The 24,778-nt window shown below is 36.3% G+C and overlaps 1 pseudogene; it reads right to left on the reverse strand.

The window, feature by feature from the left end:
• The window catches only part of LOC118840023, a 31,169-nt pseudogene extending 14,766 nt beyond the window's left edge, over positions 1–16,403 (reverse strand).
• Between the last annotated feature and the right edge of the window lie 8,375 nt (positions 16,404–24,778).

Below are 24,778 nucleotides of genomic sequence, written 5' to 3' on the forward strand. Positions count from 1 at the left end.
CTCCCAACTTGGAAAGTCACTAATTTTTATCCAATTAGAAATCAGATTACCTAACTTTGTATTGTTTTCTTTTAATTAATTGTTCTTTGAATATTTTTTTTAAATGATACTAGAGTCTGTCTCCCGCTGCATTTGGGGTCCATGCCTAAGCTGAGGAGATCTGGTCCCACTTTGTTAGCCAATTGATACGCATTGCTTAATAAATCAATATACTTGGAAGATTGAACCTCTGTTTTCCTCAGTCATTTCATCTTTCATTCACCACAGATTTTGGCGAGCCATGCTAGGTCAAGTCAGAATTTGAGCTCTGGTTGACAGTCTTCCAGAAATACTCCCTAGAGGTCTCCAGTTAAATTTTTACCAAGGAATTTTTTTTTCTCCCCAGTTTGGGTAAGGTTAAAGTTTAGTTTAGTTTTTTTTTTATGAATTAGTTTGAACTCACCCCAGGGATTAGGGAAGTATAGGTTTGGAATAAGTTTTTCCAGAAAGTTTCCTTTTAAGAGATTTGGATCCAGTTTTACCGTGGAGTTTTAGCTAGTTTTCCCTGGGAAGTTTTGGTTTAGCTAGGGTGTGGGAAATGATTGGGTTTTTCCCTGCAGGAAATTTTGGGTTTGTCCTAGGAAGTGAAGTGAGGGTCTGGAGTTAACTTTTGGGCTTCAGAAGTTGAAACAGAAAATGGGTTCCAGCAGTAGTAAGATACCTTTGGGTTCAGCTTTGGATAGATTTTTGATAGCATGGGATCAGGTGATAATCGCAATAGCTACAGGAATGACTAAAAGCAGTTGAGTTATATGATATCTGACTTAAACTGTAATAGACCCAGCTGATAATTTGTTTTAGCTAATTCAGCTCTTATTATTGCATATCAAAGAAATTAAGCTTTGTCATTGAGAAATCTTATTCTGATCAAATGAAATTTTGGTTTTGCTAAGAAGCTTTAAGTGGTGGTTTCTGCCCATCTGTCCCTAAAAAAGTTTTTTTTTCCCTTTATATCCTTTCTGTGCCTGTCTTATTGTTTTGCCTGCATTTTTATGTATTTGTAAGATGTAGGATTTTTAAAGGAAAAATTTAGCCAACCAGAAAAACGTCAAAAAAACTGAAGCTAAAAAGTTTAGGATGCTGGGGAATATGAATGAAGTTTCATATTTGAAGCAGTTGTTCCAGTAAGTTACAAAAGTAACTCTTACTTTAGGCTTTCAGTGTGAGATTAGGTTACAAGAAATTAAAAACAAAATCTGCAAGATGCTTTTTTCCCCCTGTCATTTTAACTTTGGCCACATTGGTATTACAGAAATAGAGTCAGACAATCAAAGTTTATAGAACTGTTAAAAACAGTAGATTTTTGAGGTTTAGAGATTAAGGAGGTTAGAGATTAATCATCATGGTATTTGGAAAGTAATCATTTTCACTTAGTACATATGCTAAAGTATCTTAGTGAGTTTTGGGGTACTACTCCATAGAATTTGTTTTAATAAAAATATCTATAGAAATTTCAGGGGTAAGCAGAACTTAGATAATTTTTTCCTTGAAGATCGATAGACCTATTGTTTTTATGTTATAAAAGAAGTCAGGTAGTTTGAAAGCAATCCAAGAGTTAGGGTGAAAAGTATGTGGTTCGCATTTTTAAATTGATCTGAAACTTAAATAGCTGCCTCTTGTTAACCCTCCTCTAACTATGAAAAAAAGAAAAGATTGTTTAGAGACCCCCTGTCACCCTCCAGTCAGAGACCTTCCTTTTCTGACCCTGTTAACCTCTCTCATCTCAGATCAGGCTCCCAAATAAAAGTGTTGAAAAAATGCTGGAAAAATCAGGGAAATTTTAGTTACACTTCTTTCTCAGAAAATTTATTAGCTATATGATCTTGAGTAAGTTGTCTTATCTCTGTTTATCTCAGTTTTCTGATCCTCTTGTGGTTGTTATGAGGATCAAAGTGACATAATGATTGTGAAGTGCTTAACACAGTGACTGGCATATGGTAAACATAATAAATGCTTTGTTCCCTTCTCACCAAATACTGTTTATTAAAAAAAGATAATCACAAATAGCAAATAAGGAGTAAACCCATTTATCCAAATGGATAACATAAAAGTTGGAGAAGTTATCTAGATTACAATATGACAGAAAAAAACAAAAGAGTGGATGAGCTCTTTAGATGGGAGCAAGATAAAATTTTATTCAACCAAGAGAGGAGCACTGGTCCCACCCATGGATAAAGTCCCTTGTCTTTAGGGAGGCAAGATGAACATATAGATGAGATGGCTTTCTTTGCACATCTATAAAAGAATTTTTCTCTTTTTCCTCCCTGGAGTTGGTCAAAGAAAATCTGGAACCATATTGTCTTTTACAAAGGGGAGAATGCCTCTCTACTCCAAATTTCTTCAACCAACTCCCCCTTCAGGCAGGCATGCAACATTACATCAGTATGATTTCTTTTAGAAAGAGTTTTAGAAGCATTTCATACAAAGTACTCCTGCCTTAGCTAGAAATCCAGGCTTCAACATAAAGCAGTGTTATATTTCGTCAAAAGCTTTTCCCACATCTATTAGTATAATATTGCAATTTTATTCTTTTTGCTGTTAATATGATCTATTATGTTTGTACTTTTCCTGAATTCCTGGTATAAATTCAACCCAGTCATATTGCACAATCTTTTAAATATGTTGTTGTACCCTCTTTGTTAATAATTTATTTTGTATTTTTATAAATGTCATTTAGAACATTAGTCTAGAATCATCTTTCCCTTTTTCTCCCCTTATTTTCCTTGCACAGCTCCTTTCCCCCTTCTCCACTAACTTCAGAGTAATTTATCTGAAACAGTACTGTCTTCCTTGATAAAAAAAGGGTTCTGCTGGCTTCTAATCTTTTGTTTTATGCAACTCGGGCCTAAAAAGAATGGCTTACATCTGTTTCCTACAGTGGTCTTTAGGGGCTAGCTTTCAGAAATTTCCTGGGGGATTATCTTGGAGATCTCAGTTTCTCTATAACCTTTCACATCACCAACTTATCCAGAGGTTCCATACCTACTTCCTATATACATACAGATAATAGAGAGACTGCATAAAAAGTCTTATTTCAGTGGAGTGATTGAATATAGAGGAATGCAAAGAAGAAATCAGGAGATGTATATTTCATCTAAGAGACCAAGTAGCTGTCAGTTTCTTTTACTTCATTCATTCTTCATGGAAGCCATTTTTGAATTTACTCATCCCTGAATGATATTCATGACTTTAATGTTTAACAGTAAGTTCCTACATAGGCATAAATTGGTTCATCTAACAGACTTTTCATAATCAGAAATTCATGTAATCAGGAGAAAATTTAAGGGAAAATTGGCAGATTATTCATGGTATAGCAGAAAGAGCCATGAAATTTGAAAGCATAGAACGTCCATTTGAATCCCAACTCAGCTATCTATATGATAAAATAAGGTTTATTCATTAAAGAGGGTATAGAAATAGCAAATCATGCAATGAGTTAGAAACTAGAAGAGTAAATATACAGTAAATTTAATTCTCCAAAGTGTTAATCCTAAACTCCTAGCAATGCAGCCCACTAAGTGGAAGGAGCTAGAGATTTGAATTCTGAGGATATGAGTTCAATTCCTAATTCTGACATCTGTCATTGTGCCACCTTAGGCAACTCACTTGATCTTTCTAAACCCTGTGATTTATGAGATATAAGATTATATGGCTAGAGTTCTGGTAAAATAGCTAAAGAGCTATTTTAGCAATCCAGGGGGGTGATGTCTTCCTAAAACCTTTTAACCAATCATAAAATTTCATTCAATCCCTTCCTTATCCAACCCAGAAGAATGAGGAAAGATGGAAATGTAGAACATCAGATACTACTTCCCTCAACAAGAAAGCAGTCCATTTGATAATTTATTTAAATTTAATTGTTGCTAAGGTCAATTGTTTCTTCCCACTTGGCATTGAAGAAGCCTGAAGAAGGCAAAGTTGGGATGGAAGCACATAGCAATAACTTTTGGTGGAGGGAGCTAAGGCAATTCCAAATTTCAACTCCTTCCTTCAACTTAAAAAAAGGAAGGCAGGCAGGTAAAGCTTATCATATTAGATCTAGAGAGGACCTTGGGGTTCAACTCTCACTTTGCAGAATGGTAGACTGGGTTCTAGAGAGGGCAAATGACTTACCCAAGTTTTAAACATGAAATCTCTTTCTAATCAATGGAATTGAGGCTAAGGTGAGGTGGAGTCAAGTGGATTCAAAAATCTTATAGATTCACAGACTTCTGGAGATGAATGGGACCTTAGAGACTACTCTGTCTAACACCCTCAGTAACCTAGAACCTGACTTTCAGGTTGGCGTTCCTCAGTCAGGATGTTAAAATTTTGCCTCACTTATGTCCTTGGGAGTACTGGGAAGGACAGGGGAGACAGAGATATTTGCTGGAGGATCATCATTTTCTTGGAATTTCTGCATACATATGTAGAACCAGGATCAGCTCCAAAGGAAACTTTGAGCAGCTTGAAAAGGTAAATAAATGTTCTAGAGAAGAGGAAAATCCTTGAGGAGTCAGAGGTATCCTCAAAATGCTGCTAAGGAAAGAAATACTCTCCCTCTTTGCTGCTTTGAATTGCCTGAAATGGCAACCACTCCCACCTGCCCACTTACCCTCAGCCACTGCGGTACTGAGAACCCCAGAATTCCTAAGCTGAGAGAATGATGCCTTAGTGGCACATTGGATAGAATGGTGGGTCTGGAATCAGGAAGACCTGAGTTGAAATCTGGCCTCAGGCACTCACTGGTTGGGTTATTACCCTTGGCAAGTCACTTAACTTCTGGTTGCCCCAAGTTCCTCAACTATAAAATGGGAATCTTAATAGCTCATACTTTCCAGGGTTGTCATTGGAATCAAATGAGCTGATATTTGTAAAGGACTAAGCACAATTCATGACACATTGAGGGTACTTAATAATTGCTTGTTTCCTTCATAAGGAATTTGACTTGTCTTGAACTATCAGCAAGATCTATCTGACTGCTCTGAACTGCCACACCAAGTCCCCAGGAACTACCTACTATTATCTCAAAATAAACAAGCCTGAGTGGAATGAGAGGTGGCAGCTGTATTTATTTGTCCCAGGTTGTCCAAAGACAGCGATTTCCTTTTGTAAGGTAAGAACATTTATGGTATCATTAAATAACAGAATCAACTGTCACCATTTCTCATTTATCCTATCATTGCCCCAGCTACTCTATAAGGCTATCTATTGCAGAATGGCTGCCAAGCCGCATTGGTAGAAGAAATTTACCATTGGTTCAGATAGTGAGGGAAGAGGAAAAGGAGGAGGGAAGAAAGAGGAGGAGGAGTAGGAGGAGGAGGAGAAGGAGGAAGAGGAGGAGGAGGAGAGAAGAAGAAAAGAAGAAAGGAAGGATGGAAGGAAAGAAGAAAGAGAGAAAGAAAGAAAAAGAAAGACAACAAAAACAACTGGGTATTTACTAGGCATATAAAACTGGTTTAATAGCAGACAAATTGTCAATATTATAAAATATATAAACCAAAACTCTCCTGCTAATGTATGTGATTATGTTAAAATACAGCATTTATGATATAAAGAGTATATATACAATGGCTATAGGGTTTTCTGTTTGTTCTGGGTCTTTTTCTTTGTTTTACTTAACACAATATGAAAGTATCTACCTAAAGCCGAGAACTAACACAACATGTAAAGGAGAAACATTAGAAATATGCTCAATAAAAGCAGGTGCAGAGAAAGGATTTTCACTCTTACTGCTTTTATTTGTTAGTCTTTTGAAAATTCTAACTGCAGGAAGGATATTAAAAAGACATTAAACAGGTTAACAATGAAAATGGAGTCAAAATATCATTATTTTCAGAAGAGACAACAGTGTGTCTTGAAAATCCCACTGTCTCAATTGAAAATTTAGTGGAGGCAAGTTCAGAATATTTGAAGCACATGAGACTTATCTATGAAGATCATTTATATTTTGATATACTAGAAATAATTATTGATAGAACAATAAAATAATTTTAAAGTATTATTTTTATGAAAACAATAGAAACTATTACATATTTGCTAGTTAACCCCCCTAACAATTCAGAGCACTAATAGAAACAGCTATAAAACTATGACCAAAGTAAGAGCAGACAGAAACAAGTCAAGGAATATTCACTGTTCATAGATACATGAGAAATTAGTAGATTAAAAGTGATAATACCACCTAAGTTAACACATATACTTAATGAAATTACAAAATTTCTTCAACAAGAATTACTTCTTTTTAGAAATCATAAAAAAAGGTCACAATGAAATTTATATGAAGAAACAGGCAAAAATATCAAGAGTCACATTGGTATAAAAGACAAAACAAACAAACAAAAAAAACCCTGATGATCTTCTTCTGGTCTCCTAGGTTTGAAACCTGTGAACTATCTGCAACCATCTCTCTCCCCCCGCCGCACTCCTGCCAGGTTCCCATATCCATTCAGTTGCCAAATATTGCTGGCTTTCTTTCAGTTCCTTACACACAGCACTCTCATCATCCTGTATTCCTAAAATATTGTCTCTCCTCACCTCAGCCTTTTGGAATTCCTTTCTTCCTTTGACTTGGTTGTGCTAAAAAACTTCCTTCTACATGAAGTCTTCTTGATTCTTCAACTTCTAGTTCCTATTCTCCTTAACTTGCCTTGTTTTACATTTTATATGTATTTTGATACATTTGAATGTGTACAGTATTTAAACCCAGTGAGTTCTAGCTGGAATGGAACACAACCATAAAAAATCAAAAAGGCAGTAGAAAATAGAATGACTCATCTCAATTTTGGATAGAAGATGGATTTTTTAAAGGAAAATAATTAAGAAATCAAGAAATTACTGGGAAAAAATATTGGTGAAAAAAAATCACAATTAAAACAAAAAGGACCTAAAAGATAAGGGATAAACAATTTAGGACAACTATAACAGACTAAAAGCTTGATTTAAAAAATTATAATAAATTGTTAAACATTGGAGTGGTAATTTCCTTTCCTTAATGGAGCAAACGATGTGAGTAGATGATTGTTAGAAGAGAAAATGCAAATTGTTTTTAAGGAATTCTGATTCACTAATAATGCAAAAGCAGATTGCAACAATCTTAAAGCATTGCTTCAAAACCATCAAATTGGACAAAAATACTGAAAGCAATAAAATTCATTGCTAGTAGGATTATGTAGGAACAGGTACACTCATCTATTGCTGGTATAATTGCAAGCCATATAGCAGAAAAGTGAGAATGAATGAGCAGAGTATTGATAAATGAATGAAAAATTATCAAATAACTGAAAATGGTTGTAATGTTCCTTTAATTTACTAATAACACACAATTGATTTAGTGTTTGCATTATTTCAGAAGGATATTTCCAGATTTCTTTTTATTTCTCGTACATGTTGGTCTTAATTGCTTTATGATGTTTTATTAGAAAAAATGGAACACAATTTATTTAATCATTCTACTTTTGTTTGCATTTAGATTGTTTTCTGTTTTCAGCAGTTGCATATGTTGCTATAATGGTATTTGAACTTATTCTTTATTTTTGATAACATTGTTAGGGCATATTACCAACAGTGGAATTACTATGTCAAAGAGTATAAAATTTTTTTCTATTATTTAGAAATTAATTTATGGAATAAAACAAGCATTTTCATAACATAGTACAATAAAAATATGGTTGCACATGAAACTGCAAATCTACTATACACAACTTGCTATTCCTTTCAAATAGTCAACAAAATATTCTTGTAAATTTCTTTTTTCTCTTCCCTCCCTGCTTCGCCCCAGAGATGACTACCATTACACACACACACACATACACACACACACACATGCACACAAATATAAAATTATTCTATATGTATTTCTATTTAACAGTTCTTTCTATGCATGCAGATAGCATCTTTTTCACGTATCCTTTATAGTTAATTTGGATATTTATTATAGAAAAAATAACTTATTCACTCAAAGTCATTCTTAAAACAATTTTGCTGTTACTTGACACAATGTTCTCTTGGTTTTACTCATTTTACTCTTCATGTTTTCATGCAAGTCTTTCTGTGTTTTTCTAAAATCATTGAGCTAATCATTTCTTATAGTACAGTAGTATTCCTTCACAATCATATACTACAATTTATTTAGTCATTCGCCAATTCATTTCCCATTCACATTCAAAGTTATAATTGCTATTTGTGAATTTCCCTCCATCTTGTTTTTACTCACTATTTTCCTTCTCAGCCATTCTTTTCACCCTATCCCTGTTGCCTTATCTTAGCCTATTGCTTAGCCTCTTATTCCTTATTTGCCCCCCTCTAAGGATCCTCTCTTATCTATTTACCCCAACCTCTTAATTTTAATAAATATACCCTTGTAAAAGTCCCTTCCCCACCCTATCCCCCAGTTTTCTCATCTCTCCAGAAGTTCAGAAGACTTCTAAACATCTTCAGATATACAGGTCTTTTCCTCTTCAATGCAGATGAGAGTAAGGTTCTAATATTACCAGCCCTCTACCCCTATCTGCTTACTCTGTATAAGTTCTTCCTTTCACACTTTGTTTTTATGAGATAATTTCTCCTTTTTTTCTTTTTAAAAATACAACTTAAATGTTATTACCCAATTGTAATTCAACAAATCTAACACCTTTTCTTCACAGAAATAAGTCAAGGACCTATTTCATAGGACCAGCCCATATTTCAACCCACCTCTAATCTAGAGCCTTAGATACTTTCCTGAAGCTCTGAGAAGTGACTGTTCTTGACTTCAAGTCTAGGGCTCAACTCATTGCCAAGCTGCCTCTATACATTTATGTCTCTCAATACTTGTAAATAACAGTATGGTATATGCAGGATATTGTCACTGGAGTGAAGGGAGGTGAGCTCTAGGCTCAGCAATACTGATTACTTGTGTGACCTTAGACAAGCCTCTCAGCCTCTCTGACACTTTGATCATTTGTAAAAATGAGATGGGTAAAGTAGGTAATCTCTAAGGTTTCCTTCAACTCTTTTAAGCATATAGTTCCATAAAATTTAAGTAATAGTCCATAAAATAAGCTTTAGGGCAGGTATGTGGTATTAACAAACCAGTTCTAAATTTTAAGAATTGGACCATAATGGTTTGGTTTGAATATTTGCAGCAGTAACTGAAGTTTGGCTGCAGTATGATTTGCCTTAATAGTTATGTGATATCTTGACATTTCTAACATTGCATGGAGAGTATTTTCAGAGACTTGTTTTTCTTCAAAGCACTATCTTTCAAGTGTCTTCTAGGTGCTTTGCCTTACAAATTAACTTCTTTAGTATTTAAAAAAATCACAAAAGGTAATGTTCATTTCTGGCTTTTTTGGTTTGTTTTCTGCTTGCCTTTTCAATTTCTCCAAATTCTCTTCTGCCAAAATCTTTGCCATTTTTTCATGAGATTTACCACCCTTATCTAAGATAATATCACTCTTCCTAAGTTCCAGGAACTTGAAAAGATACTGACATAGTTCTGCATTAGCCTCCCCTTCTGATGGAGGCACAGCGATAGCTACATTTAGGTTCTCAGTTGTCACATCTGTTATAACGTTTTGGAGCCAGGTTTGGCTTAAGTTGCTATTGTGATGGAACCACTCTGATCAACTGCCACAGGTCCAATGGGAGGAAGTGGTTTCGCTGGCTCTTTATTCTGGCCTTTCCTCTTCTTGGGCATCCCCGTTCCATCCCCATTGGTGCTGACAGGGGTGTCAGCCCAGCAGCAGAGGTAGAGCATTGGCCTCTGGGTCTTCTCTGTTCAAAAAAAAAAAGAGGTAGTGCTTGGGGATAATTTCTCCTTTCTACCTTTTCTTACCCAGTTTTGTTTTTCTTAGAATCACTTCATCATATACAACTCAGCCCCAAACTTTCTTCCAAACTCCCCTAGTAATGAAAACTCTTTTAAGAATACTATTACTACTAATAATTACTACCTACTAATCACTAATCACTACTAATTTCTACTATTACTACCCAATAATTACTAACATTAATAACATTTTCATATAGCATAAGTAAACCATTTAGACTTAATCGGTGCTTTATAATTTTTTTGGTCTTTTTTTGGAGGGTTATGTCTTTTTATTCATGTGTAAATTGGATTTAAGTGAATCAGAGTTGTGTGAAGTCATTGGCTTCACTCTCTATTCCAGAGTCATCAGAATCTGGTGGCAGAACATAGTGATGGCTATGATGGTGATGGCTAGAGATGCAGTGAATGACCTTGGCATTTTTGATATCTAACCAAGCTCTAAGTACTCCACAGAACCTGCTTTAGCTGCCTTCGTGGCCACTGGAACAAACTATTCTTATCTGCCCATTTGACCTTCCCATGACTGGAATAGATATCCCACTAACTTTGGTTACCCCAAGCTGGTTTAGTTTGTCTGCCAAAACAGTTTATCCAGGTGTGGCCACAGCGCATGCTACAGCTTCTTGGAGGCACAGGTGAGACTTAGGTGAGTGAGGTGCACACCATCTTTAATGATTTCCTTATATTTCTTTTGGATCTTTAATATTGAATTTTCCATTGCATTTTGGTCTTTTTGTTACAAATATCCAAAAGTCTTTCAGTTTGTCAAATATCCATTTTGTTTTTCACTCAGGATTATACTCAACTTTGCTGGGTAATTTATTCTTGGATGCAACCCCAGCTCTTTTGCTCTTTGAAATATAATATTCCAAGATGTATGGTCTTTTAGAATAAAAGCTGCTAAATCTTGTGAAATCCTGATTGTTTTGTCTGCAGTATTTATTATTTTTTCTTGTTGCTTATAATATTTTTTCTTTAACTTGGGGATTTTGAAACATGGCTATGATATCCCCGGAAGTTTTCTTCCTAGGATCTCTTTTAGGTGGTGCTCAGTGGATTCTTTCTGTTTCTACTTTACCTTCTTGTTTTACAACTTCAGGGAAATTTTCTTTAATAATTCCTTGTAATATTGTATCCTGATCCATATTTATTTATTTATTAAACTTTTACTGTTTACCGTCTTTCCTGACTTCTTCAAGTCCCACTTTTTATAAGAAGACTTTCCTCATCCTCCTTAATGCTAATGCTTTTCCTTCATTATTTCCAATTAATTCTATTTCTATCAAATTAAATATCTAATTTATCTTGTTTTACATAATTCTTTGCATATTGACTTGCCAATTAAACTGTTAACTATTTAATAACAGAAACCGTTCTTTAGTCTTTGTGGCCCTTTCCTTACTAGGGAGATCAAGCATTTTTTTAGGGGATGAATAACAATCTGTTTTTTTTTCTATTTTGAAATTCTATGTTCATAACCTTTTGCCATTTATCTACTGTATACTTGGAATTATTTCTTTGTAATTTATCAGTTCCTTGTATATTTTCAATGGCACATTTTTAATTTGTCATGTTATCTTGATCAGGGTTTTTACATTTGTTATTTTTCTTTATTGTATAGTGAGTCTTTTGAAGTATAGATTTTTTTAAAAAAATAATGTAGTAAAACATATCTATTTTGTCCTGAATAATTCTTTCTTATTTCTTAAGAAAGAACTTGAGAAGGAGAAATAGTTTTGTTTCTCCTTTTCTATTTTGTTGTGACAGTTGGCTAAATCATACTGAATTTATAAGTTCAATCTACAGACTTGGAATTTAGAATGAGAAAAGCCTTTAGAAATTACCTCACCTAACTTTCATGTCTCAAGAAATTACTTTTGTCCTGATGGTCAAGGAAAATTGGATCAGCAGAAGAGGAGGGAGTCAGTTTTTTCATAAACTCAGAAAAAAATTGCTATTGATGGCAAAAAAGTATCCAACCAGCATGTGATTGTGTATATATAGTGTTGTGAAGATATTTTTTAAATGTACCTTTTCTTCTCAAATATCAGTGATTAGGGTTTAAAGTGAAGCTACTTATACAGAGTTTACAAAAGCAATTTGACATTCTGCAAAAGCCCTCAGTTGAGAAGCAATTGGATCACTAAGTCGTGTTGTTGTTCAGTCATTTCACAGTCATGCCTGACTTTTAATGACCCCATTTGGGGTTTTCTTGGCAAAGATGCTGGAGTGGTGTTTCAGCAATCTGGCTAGCAGCTGTTGTGGGGGTGAAAAACCAACACAAGCCAAACAACAAGAATGCTGCCAAAGCCCAAGTTCTTTTTGATCTGCTTTACTAAGGAAAGCAACCTTAAGGGGTTGACAAGTTTACTTTAATTCAGCATACAAATACCATACACTTAGTTCAGGGGTAAAAGCCAGCACCTGGAACTTTGGAGCAAAATACAAACAAATTACAAACATCAATAGACAGACCTTGCCTGTTTCAAATCCCAATACATAGTTACCAGAGTTTAACCTTTAATTTAACCCCAGAGTTTAATCCCAGCATCCAAGTTTACAAGCTGGAGGGCTCTTAGCTACAGCTGCCCAGAATCTCCACATCAGCACGCCACCAAGAGTGAGAGCCCTGAGCAAATGGCTGTCTTCTCTTCTTATACCATTTCAGATATCATCAAATGTCATCTGAATGACCAGAACTTAGGCTCCTATGATTGGCTTTTGAGTTAGCATCTCCCCTTAGTACCATGGGAGCTTCACACCCACATAGGCTTAGCACCTAATAGGGGTTTGGTCCTGGGGCTTAGCACCTAGTAAGACTCAATGAAATACACTGAATTAATCAAAGGAAACAAAAGCCAAACTCTTCAAGGGCACTTGGTTGAACTGAGTGCTAAGAGACCATTTTGCTTACCAACACAAATGGTTTGTCATTTCCTTCTCTAGCTCATTTTACAGAAGAGGAACTGAGGCAGCCTGGGTTAAGTGACTTGCCCATGGTCATACACTTTCCAATGTGACACTTTCTAGCTGCTCTCAGAAAAAAAGTGACTTCCTAATATGGAAATCCATCCCAACATACTTTAATGTTTCTGTCTTTTCCTGTAAAAATTAACTTCTCTTCCCATGGGAATGCTATTAATTGGCACCTATTCCTTCAACTTACTGGGAGAAGGCACCTGTCCCTACCTCACTTTACTCAGCTTCCTCTCCCACACCTTCTCTATGTTGCATTTCTACTATTTGCCCATATCCCCTGACTTCTATTTTGAGATTTAAGCAGTTATTATTTCTTCACTGTTCACCTATGAACATGGAAGCTTTTCATCACACAGTGACTTCTGTCACCTACCTCTCTTCTATCTGGCCATACAAGTTCTGAAAAATAAGTACTTCTTATTTGCGTAATAGTTACCTATGATATGAGTGAATTGATATTATTATTGGTTATTTTCATAATTATAATTATTTTCTTTTTTGTGTTTGTGTCGTTTGGGAAATTTACAAATCAAACAATCTGTTCATCTCTTTTGTTGGTTTTAGGAATGCCTCAAATTCCTTTCTTTTGTTGAAAATCCATCTTTTTTTGTTATTTATTAAGCTCATATTTTTATTTGTTGTTTTTAACAGAGCCAGAGTTCCTTTGCTTTTTTTGGAATTCAGTGTTCTATTAATTTCTCAAATGCCTCATGAATATAAAATAACCCTGGGTTATTTGTATTTTTTTCATTCATATTTTAAGTTCTTTTCCTCCTGGTTTCATTCAGTATTATTGTTTGTTATTGAAATTTAACCTTAAGGCTTTGCAGTTGGAAGTGTGTTATTATTTTTTTTCAGAAATAATATGTAGATTCTTACAATTAGTGCCGCATTGTCGGTAGTCAAAAATTACTGACATTGTTCTTGTGTTATTTCCTATAATATGGCATTCAGGATTTGATTACTCTTATTCTTTTGTAAGATCTATCTTTTTAAAATTCTCTCTCCATGTCCTTTAGTCAGTATTAGTTGCTTTGGCCTGTATAGAAATCAATTATTCTCTTGACACTATTGCTTCTGGCTTCTCAGCTGCAATTTTCTCCTTCAGCACTGTTTCAAATCTGTTACTCTCTCTCCTAGATCCTTTAGAGAAAGTATACATTGTCTGTTTATTTTTCTACTCCGGAACCGATATTTTAAATTATGTATTGAGAAATCTTACTTCCAACCTAAATTCATTCTTAATTTCTTTTTTTGGATTTTTTGCATATAAAAACTTTTTTAATTTAACATTTGTTTTTAGAACTTTGAGTTCCAAATTCTCTCCCTTCTTCTCTCCCCACCCACCCTTCTTAAGAAAGCAAGCAATTCAGTATAGGTTATATATGTTTTGCTATGCAAAACATTTCCATAGTAGTCATGTTGTGAAAGACTAACTATATTTTCCTCCACCCTAACCTGTCCCCCTTTATTCAATTTTCTCCTTTGACCCTGTCCCTTTTTAAAAGTGTTTGCTTTTGACTATCTCCTCCCCCAATCTGCCCTACCTTCTATCATCCCCCCTCCTATCTCCTTCTCCCCTACTTTCCTGTAGGGTAAGATACTCAATTGAGTCTGCATGTTATTCTCTCCTTAAGCCAAATCCAATGAGAGCGAGGTTCACTCATTCCCTTTCACCTACCCGCTCTTCCCTTGCATTATAATGGCTTTTCCTTGCCTCTTTGATGTGAGATAATTTGCCCCTTTCTATCTCTCCCTTCCTCTTTTTCCCAATATATTCCTCTCTAACCCCTTAATTTTATTTTTTCAGATATCATCCCTTCATATTCAACTCACACTGTGTCCTCTGAATCTCTCTCTCTCTCTCTCTCTCTCTCTCTCTCTCTCTGTCTATATATATATATATATATATATATATATATATATATATATATATATATATATATTCCCTTCAACTATCCTAATACTCAGAAAGGTCTCATGAGTTACAAATATCATTTTTCCATGTAGGAATGTAAATAGTTCAACTTTAGTAAGTCCCTTATGATTTCTTTTTTCTGTTTTCCTTTTCATGCTTCTCTTGATTCTTGTATTTGAAAGTTGAATTTTCCATTTAGCTCTGGCCTTTTTGTTAAGAATGCTTGAAAGTCCTCTATTTCACTGAAAATCCATTTTTTTTTTGCCCTGAAGTACTATACTCAGTTTCGCTGGGTAGGTGATTCTTGGTTTTAATCCTAGCTCCATTGACCTCTGGAATATCATATTCTAAGCCCTTCGATCCCTTAATGTAGAACCTGCTAAATCTTGTGTTATCCTGATAGTGTTTTCACAATATTTGAATTGTTTCTTTCTGGCTGCTTACAATATTTTCTCCTTGAAATGGGAGTCTGGAATTTGGCTACAATATTCCTAGGAGTTTTCTTTTGGGGATATTTTTCAAGAGGCAATTGGTGGATTTTTTTCAATTTTTCTTTTACCCTCTGGTTCTAGAATATCAGGGGAGTTTCCCTTGATAATTTCTTGAAAGATGATGTCTAGGCTCTTTTTTTGATCATGGCTTTCAGGTAGTCTAATACTTTTAAAATTATCTCTCCTGGATCTATTCTCCAGGACAGTGATTTTTCCAATGAGATATTTCACATTGTCTTCCATTTTTCATTCTTTTGGTTCTGTTTTATAATTTCTTGATTTCTCATAAAGTCAATAGCTTCCATTTGCTCCATTCTAATTTTTAAGGAATTATTTTCTTCAGTGATATTTTGGATCTCCTATTCCATTTAGCTAATTCTGTTTTTTTTAAGGCCTTCTTCTCCTCATTGGCTTTTTGGACCTTTTTGCCATTTGGGTTGGTCTATTTTTCAAGATGTTATTTTCTTCAGCATTTTTGGGTCTCCTTTAGCAAGCTGTTGACTCATTTTTCATGATTTTCTTGCTTCACTTTCATTTATCTTCTCAATTTTTCTTCTACTTCTCTTACTTGATTCTCCAAATCCTTTTTGAGCTCTTCTATGACCTGAGAGCATTTCATAGTTTTCTTGGAGGCTTTAGATTTAAGAGCTTTGACTTTGTTGTCTTCCTCTGCTTTTATGCTTTGATCTTCCTTGTCACCAGCCATGTAAGAAAATACCTGTTCACCAAGAAAGTAAGCTTCTATAGTCTTATTTTCCCCCATTTGCTCATTTTCCCAATTACTTGATTTTTGAACTCTTTGTTAAGTATAGGGTGTACTGCCCCAAGCTTCAGAGGTTTTGTGCAGCAATTTTCAGAGCTATTTTTAGGGTCCTGTAAATTTTCAGCTCACAAGTGGTGTGATCAAAGGAGAAAGCCTCTCTTGGGCTGTGCTCTGATCTGTCAGCAACCACAAGCACTCTTTTCTGCCTTGGAACTGTAAGGAGGATTCCCTCTCCACAGCTGCTACACGTTCCACCATGCCAGCACTCCTCCTTGCCCCAGAACCACCACCCGTGACTTGGATCCAGATCAGCCTCTTTATTCCCTCACCATCTGTAGGCCCAAAGCTCCAGAAACAGCCTTGCTTGTGGCCATGGCTGCCACTGCCCTGGGGATGTGGCTGGCGCTGTGGCTGGATCATGCTCCTCTCTCACCCAGGTGAGCGACCTTTCCCACTGACTTTCACAGCTGTCTTTGGTGTTAGTGGGTTGAGAAGTCTGGAAACCACCACAGCTGCCAGTGATTCTGTGCCCTGAGGCCTGTTCCAGCCCTGTCTGTGCCACCCACACTGAAATGTGCTTTGCCCTGAGCCAGGTGAAATAGACCCTTCCTTTTGGCCTTCCATATTGTCTTGGGCTGGAAATTTGTTTCACTCTGTCATTTTGTGGCTTCTGCTGCTCTAGAATTTGCTTAGAATCAGTTTTTTACAGGTATTTTGCAGGGTTTGAGCAGGAGTGCTCAAGCAGATCCCTGCTTCTACTCTGCCATCTTGGCTCCACCTGGAAATGAACATCATTTAAACCCTTTAAAGCTCAAAGCCCTATTCTGGTCAAAGGAGGAGGAGAAGCAGGCCTGATCAAAGTCTATTCCTCTCCCTTGTAGTTGATTCTTCCCCAGCTATGTACTGGAAAACTCTATTATTCCAATTTCTGGAAAAGCCAATGAATTCCAGCTAACTCATTGATTTAATACAGAACTCAGGTAGTCCTATAGCCAAGTGGAATAGCCTTATTATCTGACATCATTTAACTTCTTTGAATGCTTTTTAAAGACTTTTCACCATTGTCTGAGATCTTTCTATTGACCGACTGAGAGATATTCTCAACCTAATTTTGGAGTCAGGCTAAAATGGTATAGAAAGATTTTGACCCTAATGCCTACATATTAGTTTTGTTTGTTTGTTTGTTGTTGTTGTTTTTGTATGGACTCTAAACTTATTGTAAGTCTTCCTCTATGAGCCTTTTCATAGTCTTGTTCTTCCCTTCTAATAATATGATATATCAGGCCTCTTCACTTTTGGGTCCCATTCCCAGTTATTTCTATATTGTTGCTATTGTCGCTATTACGCTTTCTGTGCAAAGCACCAGAGATGAAAAGCCCTTCTCCTGTTGGATGGTTAGGGTGACTAACCTCCAGCTATATGGAAACTCCATTGGGGAGAAGATTTATTGATTTCATAGTGTTCCTTCCTTTTCCTTTAAGGGTAGACCAGCTATGAATCACCTCCCTTCACATAGTTATTCACTTTACCTCTGTTATTGTGGTAGAGGTTGAATTTCATGCTCTACTCCCATTTAGGGATGAGCTTTGTGAGTTGGACCAAGTTCAAAATAGAGGCCTGTAAATTTGATGTTGTATAATGCTTAGTTGGAGAGTATAGGGACGATCAGTGTTTTTTTAGTTGGACCTCCCTTGTTTCATTGAGGAACTATAGCCCAGGGATGAGATGCTTCCCACCGAGAATCTCCAGGTATGTGGTCAAGTGTATTGGACACAGTCTCTAGAAAGGCTGGCACCAAAGAGGAGGAGTCCAGCTCTTGTTTCCCTCTCCAGTTCATTATACCCCAACTCCAGAACCCAAGGGAAAAAAATCTTAACATTTAGGTTTTGTTCATGGTTAAGTCACCTTCTGAAAGGCATTAACAACATTCTTTCTAGAAAGGTATTCAAAGTATACAGTCAATGGATAGTTATTTATTTAGTTATTTCCTTTATCACCAGACAAATGTTTAAAACTCAAAACATTCATTAGTGCATGTGGACAAATGCTTAAAACATAATACAACCCATCACATTTTGTGGGACTGCTGAAGATATTACATCTTCACCTTGGTTCTGCACTGTTCAAGAAACTCACTCAAGTTCTCCATCTTATGACCAGCCAGGATATGTCCTGGGCTTATTTCCCTTCACAGTGGTCATGTCCAATAAGTTGTTTCAGAGATCATCCCCTGCTAGGCAACTTGCACCTAAACCCAGCAGTTTCTATACTTATGGACTCACAAAGTTGTTCCCAAGGCTGGAAATAGCCAACTCAGTATCAGTGTTAGCTATCTGTACTTAAGGAAAGAAATACAAAGCAAAACATACCAATCAGTCCTTAAGATCCAATCTCGTGTTTATCCAGGCAATATATGATTTCATCACCATAAGTAAGTAGCCACCATAGTAGTTCAAACCCTTTTGGAAATCTGTGAGAGACATTCAGAGTTCTGACACTATCAACAGATGGAAAGAGAGAAACAAGAAAAGTTGTATCTCCTTCTATAGATAGTAGGCAGCTCTCTCTGATCAGTGGGGGCTTGGGTTTTTTTTTTACACAGCTTCCTGTGCCACAGATGCTCCCTCACGTCATTACAGGGATCAAGGAACTAACAACATCTTTGCTTTATCTTCCCAAAGTGTAAGTCCTTCAGAAAAGTTACAGAGCATAAATCTCATTGGAAGTTACCATAGGGTCAGCAAACAGGGTCAGGGTAGGAGTTCCCTTGATTATTCTCATTACAATTTTTTGGAAGGTTTTATATTGTGTGGTTCCCATATTTTCTTCTTTCTACAATTTTAATTACTGTATATTTGGCATGTTATTTATTGATTCAAGCTGGTGGGTCACTGGGGGTAATGAATTGTTGATTCTGACATCTTGCTGGTGAAATGTTCCCATATAGTTTTTAGGAACACAAATTTCAGCAAAATGTTATTCAATTCTCTTGAAAATAAACAATGATTTGAATACTTTTTTTCTCTTTTTAGGGAGATAATTGCCATACTAAAGCACTAGGCTGCTTTAACCTAATGACCTGTAAGAAAAATTATTTTTGCTTTTAAAACAGAGATTATAATGCATGTAAAAGGCAGCAGAGGCAATACTGACACATTTCTTCCCTTTTCTTTGTTAATCAGTAATTGTAGCATGTAGCATACTATCTGTCATTCAGTTATCAGGCTTTCAGTTATAAGAAATGGAATAGAAGGGATCCTGATTCTGTGACATGCACAGAGGCAGGCATTTGATCAATTAAGTAATAAAAAAAGAGAGAAGTACAGCTGCATGTGAAGCAGCAAAAGGAAAATAATTCACAACACATCATTTCTTAAAAGCTAATGGCCTCCTGTCAGAGGAGCTGTCCAGCACCTGTTCCTAACTCAGTGTGACTGACTCAAAGAGAAATGAATGTTATAAAGGAAATTGGGACCTATTTTAAGTGGCTCTTTTGCCTTTGCTGAAGATTAAACATATTTTGCTTTTCATCAAGCATGAACTGATTCCCATCACTTAATAACAACATTTATTGAAAAAGTGAGGAAAGAACATTCAAATATTAAAATATCCTAACAATACGTAATGCCTTTCTGGTCTAGTTGAAAAACTCATGAAATAATTTATGTTATGAACTATTCTAAAGGCCTTTTGCTATATATCTATAAATAGATACATATTTTGAAGAGAAGTATACAGAAGCAATAAAAATAAATGACATGCTAATGGCTCAAAGTTCAATATCCTATTCATCCTGATTCAATGAACATTTTGGAGACTATTTCCTCTGTGGAATTTCCTTAAAGTTAAAGTAATTGTTGTTCAAAGGTCATAGATACTTAGCCGTGTGTGTGTGTGTTTGTGTGTGTGTGTGGTGTTAAGTTGGAATGAAGACTAACTGGTTTTCTATTGGCTGAATAGAGTACATATTTAATGATATATTACACACCTCCATGGCACCAGATCACAATGCTTCTGTCAAACCTGTTTTTGATTTTGTCAGAGAAAACTTAACTCTAAGAATGCTTTTCTTGATGGCTAATTAAATGTGGCAAAGGGAAAATTGTAGGGATCTGAAAAGCTTCCAGAAGCCTGAAAAACAGAGCTCTCCTTTTGTAGGTTCAGGAAGAGTGAAGTGAAACTTCCATATTAAAGCTCCCAGGCACAGACAGCAGCCACTTTTTCTCTAGAATCTACAGTATTTCTCCATATGCTCAAAGCTGGGCAGGATTTCACAAACTACCTGCCCTGTTTTATTTTTTAAAATTTCTTTTTTTAACTTTTAAAAAAATTATTTATTTTTAGTTTTCAACATTCATTTCCACAAGATTTTGAATTACAAAATTTCCACCCATCTCTACCCTCCCCCACCCCAAGATGGCATGTATTCTGATTGCCTCTTTCCCCAGTCTTCCTTCCTTCCTATAACCCCACTCCCACAACTTATCCCCTTCCCCTTTACTTTCTGGTATGGGCAGATAGATTTCCATACCCCATTGCCTATATATCTTATTTCCCAGTTGCATATAAAAACAAGTTTCAACATTTATTTTTAGGACTTTGAGGTCAAAATTCTCTCTCATTTTCCCCTCCCCACCCACGCTCCTTGAAAAGACAAGCAATTCGGAATAGGTTATACATGTATCATTATGCAAAACATTTCCATAATAGTCATGTTGTGAAAGACTAACTTTATTTTCCTCCATCATATCCCGTCAACAATTTATTCAATTTTCTCCTTAGACCCTGTCCCTTTTCAAAAGTGTTTGCTTTTAACTACCCCTTCCCCCAATCTAACCTCCCTTCTACCATCCCCCTCCCCCCTCCATTACCCCTTCCATCCTACTTTCCTGTAGGGTAAGGTACCCAATTGAGTGTGTGCATGTGTTATTCCCTCCTAAAGCCAAATCAGGTGAGAGTAAGGTTTACTCATTACCTTTCAACTACCCCCGCTTCCTTTCCATTATAATAGCTTTTTCTGACCTCTTTTATGTGAGATAATTTACCTCATTCTATCTCGCCCTTTCTCCTTCTCCCAATATATTCCTCTCTCACCCCTTAATTTTATTTTTTCAGATATCATTCCTTCATATTCAACTCACTCTGTTCACTCTCTCTCTCTCTCTCTCTCTCTCTATATATATATATATATATATACATATGTATATATGTATATATATACTGTTTGTATATTCCCTTCAACTACCCTAATACTGAGAAAGGTCTTATGAGTTACAAATATCATTTTTCCATGTAGGAATGTAAACAGTTCAACTTTAGTAAGTCCTCTCTTCAGCTCTGGTCTTTTCATCAGGAATGCTTGAAGGTCCTCTATTTCATTGAAAATCCATTTTTTTTGTCCTGAAATATTGTAGTCAGTTTTCCTGGGTAGGTGATTCTTGGTTTTAATCCTAGCTCCTTTGACCTCCAGAATATCATATTCCAAAGCCCTTTGATCCCTTAATGTAGAAGCTGCTAGATCTTGTGTTATCCTAATTGTGTTTCCACAATATTTGAATTGTTTCTTTCTGGCTGCTTGCAATATTTTCTCCTTGACCTGGGAAGAATGGAATTTGACTACAATATTCCTAGGAGTTTTCTTTTGGGGATATTTTTCAAGAGGCAAATGGTGGATTCTTTTAATTTCTCTTTTACCTTCTGGTTCTAGAATATCAGGGGAGTTTTCCTTGATAATTTCTTAAAAGATGATTTCTAGGCTCTTTTTAATCATGGCTTTCAGGTAGTTCAATAATTTTTAAATTATCTCTCCTGGATCTGTTTTCCAGGTCAGTGGTTTTTACAGTGAGTTATTTCACATTTTTTTCCTTTTTTCATTCTTTTGGTTCTGTTTTATAATTTCTTGATTTCTCATAAAAGAGCTTCCATTTGCTCCATTCTTATTTTCAAGGAATTATTTTCTTCAGTGATATTTTGGATCTCCTCTTCCATTTGGCTAATTCTGTTTTTTAAGGCATTCTTCTCCTCATTGGCTTTTTGGACCTTTTTGCCATTTGGGTTAGCCTGTTTTTAAAGATGTTACTTTCTTCAGTATTTTTTGGGTCTCCTTTAGCAAGCTGTTGACTCATTTTTCATGATTTTCTTGCTTCACTTTCATTTCTCTTCCCAATTTTTCCTCTACTTCTCTTACTTGATTTTCCAAATCCTTTTGAGCTCTTCCATGGCCTGAGACCAATTCATATTTTTCTTGGACACTTTTGATCTATGATCTTTGACTCTTTTGTCTTCTTCTGACTGTATGATTTGATCTTCTTTTTCACCAAAGTAAGATTCTATAGTCTGTGGTTCTTTTTACACTATCTGCTCATTTTCCCAGCCAATTACTTGGGTTTTTAGCTTTTTGCCAAGGTAGAACTCTGTTTCCAGAGTAGAGAGTACTCTGTCCCAAGCTTCAGGGGTTTTGTGCTGGTTTTTGTCAGAGCTATTTCTAGGCATCTGTAAATTTTCAGTTCTTCTGAGCTGTTATGATCCAATAAGAGGTGTTTATTCCTCCTCTGGCCTGTGATCTGGCTACTGAGTGATCTCAAGCACTCTTTTCTGATGTGTAACTACCAGGAGGACTCCCTCTCCACAGCCACCACAAGCTCTGCCACACCAGTTCTCCTCCTTGCCCCAGGACCACCAACCAGGACGGCAACCCAGATCCAACCAGGACAAAGCAAGAGAATTCTGCCTCAGTGCCAGCAAAGAGATCCCTGCACTTCTTCTCTGATCAGCTGCTTGATTCCACCCCCTCCCCCACTGTCTATGGGCCTGGAGCTCCAGAAGGAGCTGCTGCTGTGGAGGTCGCTGCCCTGAGGTTGGGGCCAGACCATGCCCTTCTCTCACCCAAGTCCAAGAGAGTTTTCCCACTGGCCTGCTAAGTTGTCTTTGGTGTTTGTGAGTTGAGAAGTTTGGAAACCACCACAACTCAGTGATTCAGGGCCCTGAGGTCTGCTTGCCTGGTTTTTGCTCCAGTCTGGTCTGGCATGGGGCAAGCTGGGCTCCACTCCATTCCCAGCACAGTGCAAAAGACCCTTCCCAGCAACCATCCAGGCCATCTTGGGCTGGAGACATATTTCATCTGTCATTTAGTGGGTTCTGTTGCTCTAGAATTTGTTTAGAGTCATTTTTTACAGGTGTTTAGAGGTATTTGAGGGAGAGCTCAAGGAACTCTCTGTTTTCAGTCTGCCATCTTGGTTCCACCCCCCCCTTCTTTAAGATAAGTCCAAATCATTTATAATGTGTCAAAGATGAGTCATGCAGTTTTGCAGGGTTGATGGAGAAATTGCATATAATGGAAACTGATTTCTGTTTCCATATCAATTTCCTCATCAATTCAATTGGGGTTCCACTGGATGACTTTATAAGTGTAGTATTCTGTTTTATGCATTTGTTTTCACAGGTAGGGAATTCTTAAGAGTTATCTTTAAAAAAAAGACCAAATAACTAAAGATTAGAAATCAATAGTAGATGAATTTTTTTAGAGGAGTAGGGAATGGGAATGGGCAGCTTGGTGGTGCAGTGAATAGAGAAATCAGAAAGTTGTTTTTCAGTCATTTTTTAGTTGTGTCCTACTCTTTGTGAACTTAACTGAGATTTTCTTAGCAAAAATATTGGAATGGTTTGCCATTTCCTTCTTCAGTTCATTTTATAGATGAAGAACTGAAGCAAATAGGGTTAAGTGACATGCCCAGTATCACACAGCTAATACGTGTCTAAGGCCAGATTTGAACTCAGGAAGATGAGCTTCCTGACTCCAGGTAGAGTCAGAAAGACCAGAATTCATATATGACCTCAGATACTTGCTAGCTGTGTGACCCTGGGCAAATCACTTAACCCTTGCCTGCATAAAACTAGAGAAGGAAAAGGCAAATCACTCTTTATCAAGAATACTCTATAGATAGTCCATGGGGTAAAGAAAAGTTGGACACAACTATTAGACTGAGTAACACAGGGGAATAAGAATAGGAATAAATGCTACAGCAAGGTCTTGCTCTTGTTGAAATCTCCAAGAATTATTTCTGTATTATTGTTCTAAAGGTGCTTTCTGACCTTACATTAAATGAATGGTAGGACAGATGAATTTTAGTTGAATTGATAAACTATAACATTGGAACATGGTTGAGAAAGATGATTGTTAAATAAGTGTTTATTTAGATTAAAACTGAGGAAACACGATGATCATAAAAGACTAGCTTTCAAAGGTCTTCATCCCCTTCACTTTGGGGAATCATCTAACTCCATGTCTTGGAATATTTAACTCTCTTCAAACTTCATCTATACACAGCTTCTTCTGATTCTACTAGTTAGTGCTCCCTCTCTGTCTGTCTGTTTCTCCCCTCTCTGAGTGTGTTTCTCTCTCTGTCTCTAGGTCTGTCACTGTCTCCTCAAATTCTCTTTTAATTACTTATATGTGCACATGTTGTATACCCACAAAGAAACACAAATTGTGTGAGGGCAAGGAATATTTTTCTTTTTCTTTGTGGCTTCTTCCTTTCTTTTGTTCTTCCTTCCTTCCTCCCTTCCTTCCTTCCTTCCTTCCTTCCTTTCTTTCTTTCTTTCTTTCTTTCTTTCTTTCTTTCTTTCTTTCTTTCTTTCTTTCTTTCTTTCTTTCTTTCTTTCCTGTCCCCTAGCATGGTGCCTTGTATATATCAAGTGTTCACAAATATGTGCTGTAGATATAAATTGATCTATTAATATATCATGATAGTATTACATTTAAAGTGCCATGATGTCAGTAAAGGACACTTGTCTTT

The sequence above is a fragment of the Trichosurus vulpecula genome, chromosome 1 (genome assembly GCF_011100635.1).
Source record: "Trichosurus vulpecula isolate mTriVul1 chromosome 1, mTriVul1.pri, whole genome shotgun sequence".
NCBI lineage: Eukaryota > Metazoa > Chordata > Mammalia > Diprotodontia > Phalangeridae > Trichosurus > Trichosurus vulpecula.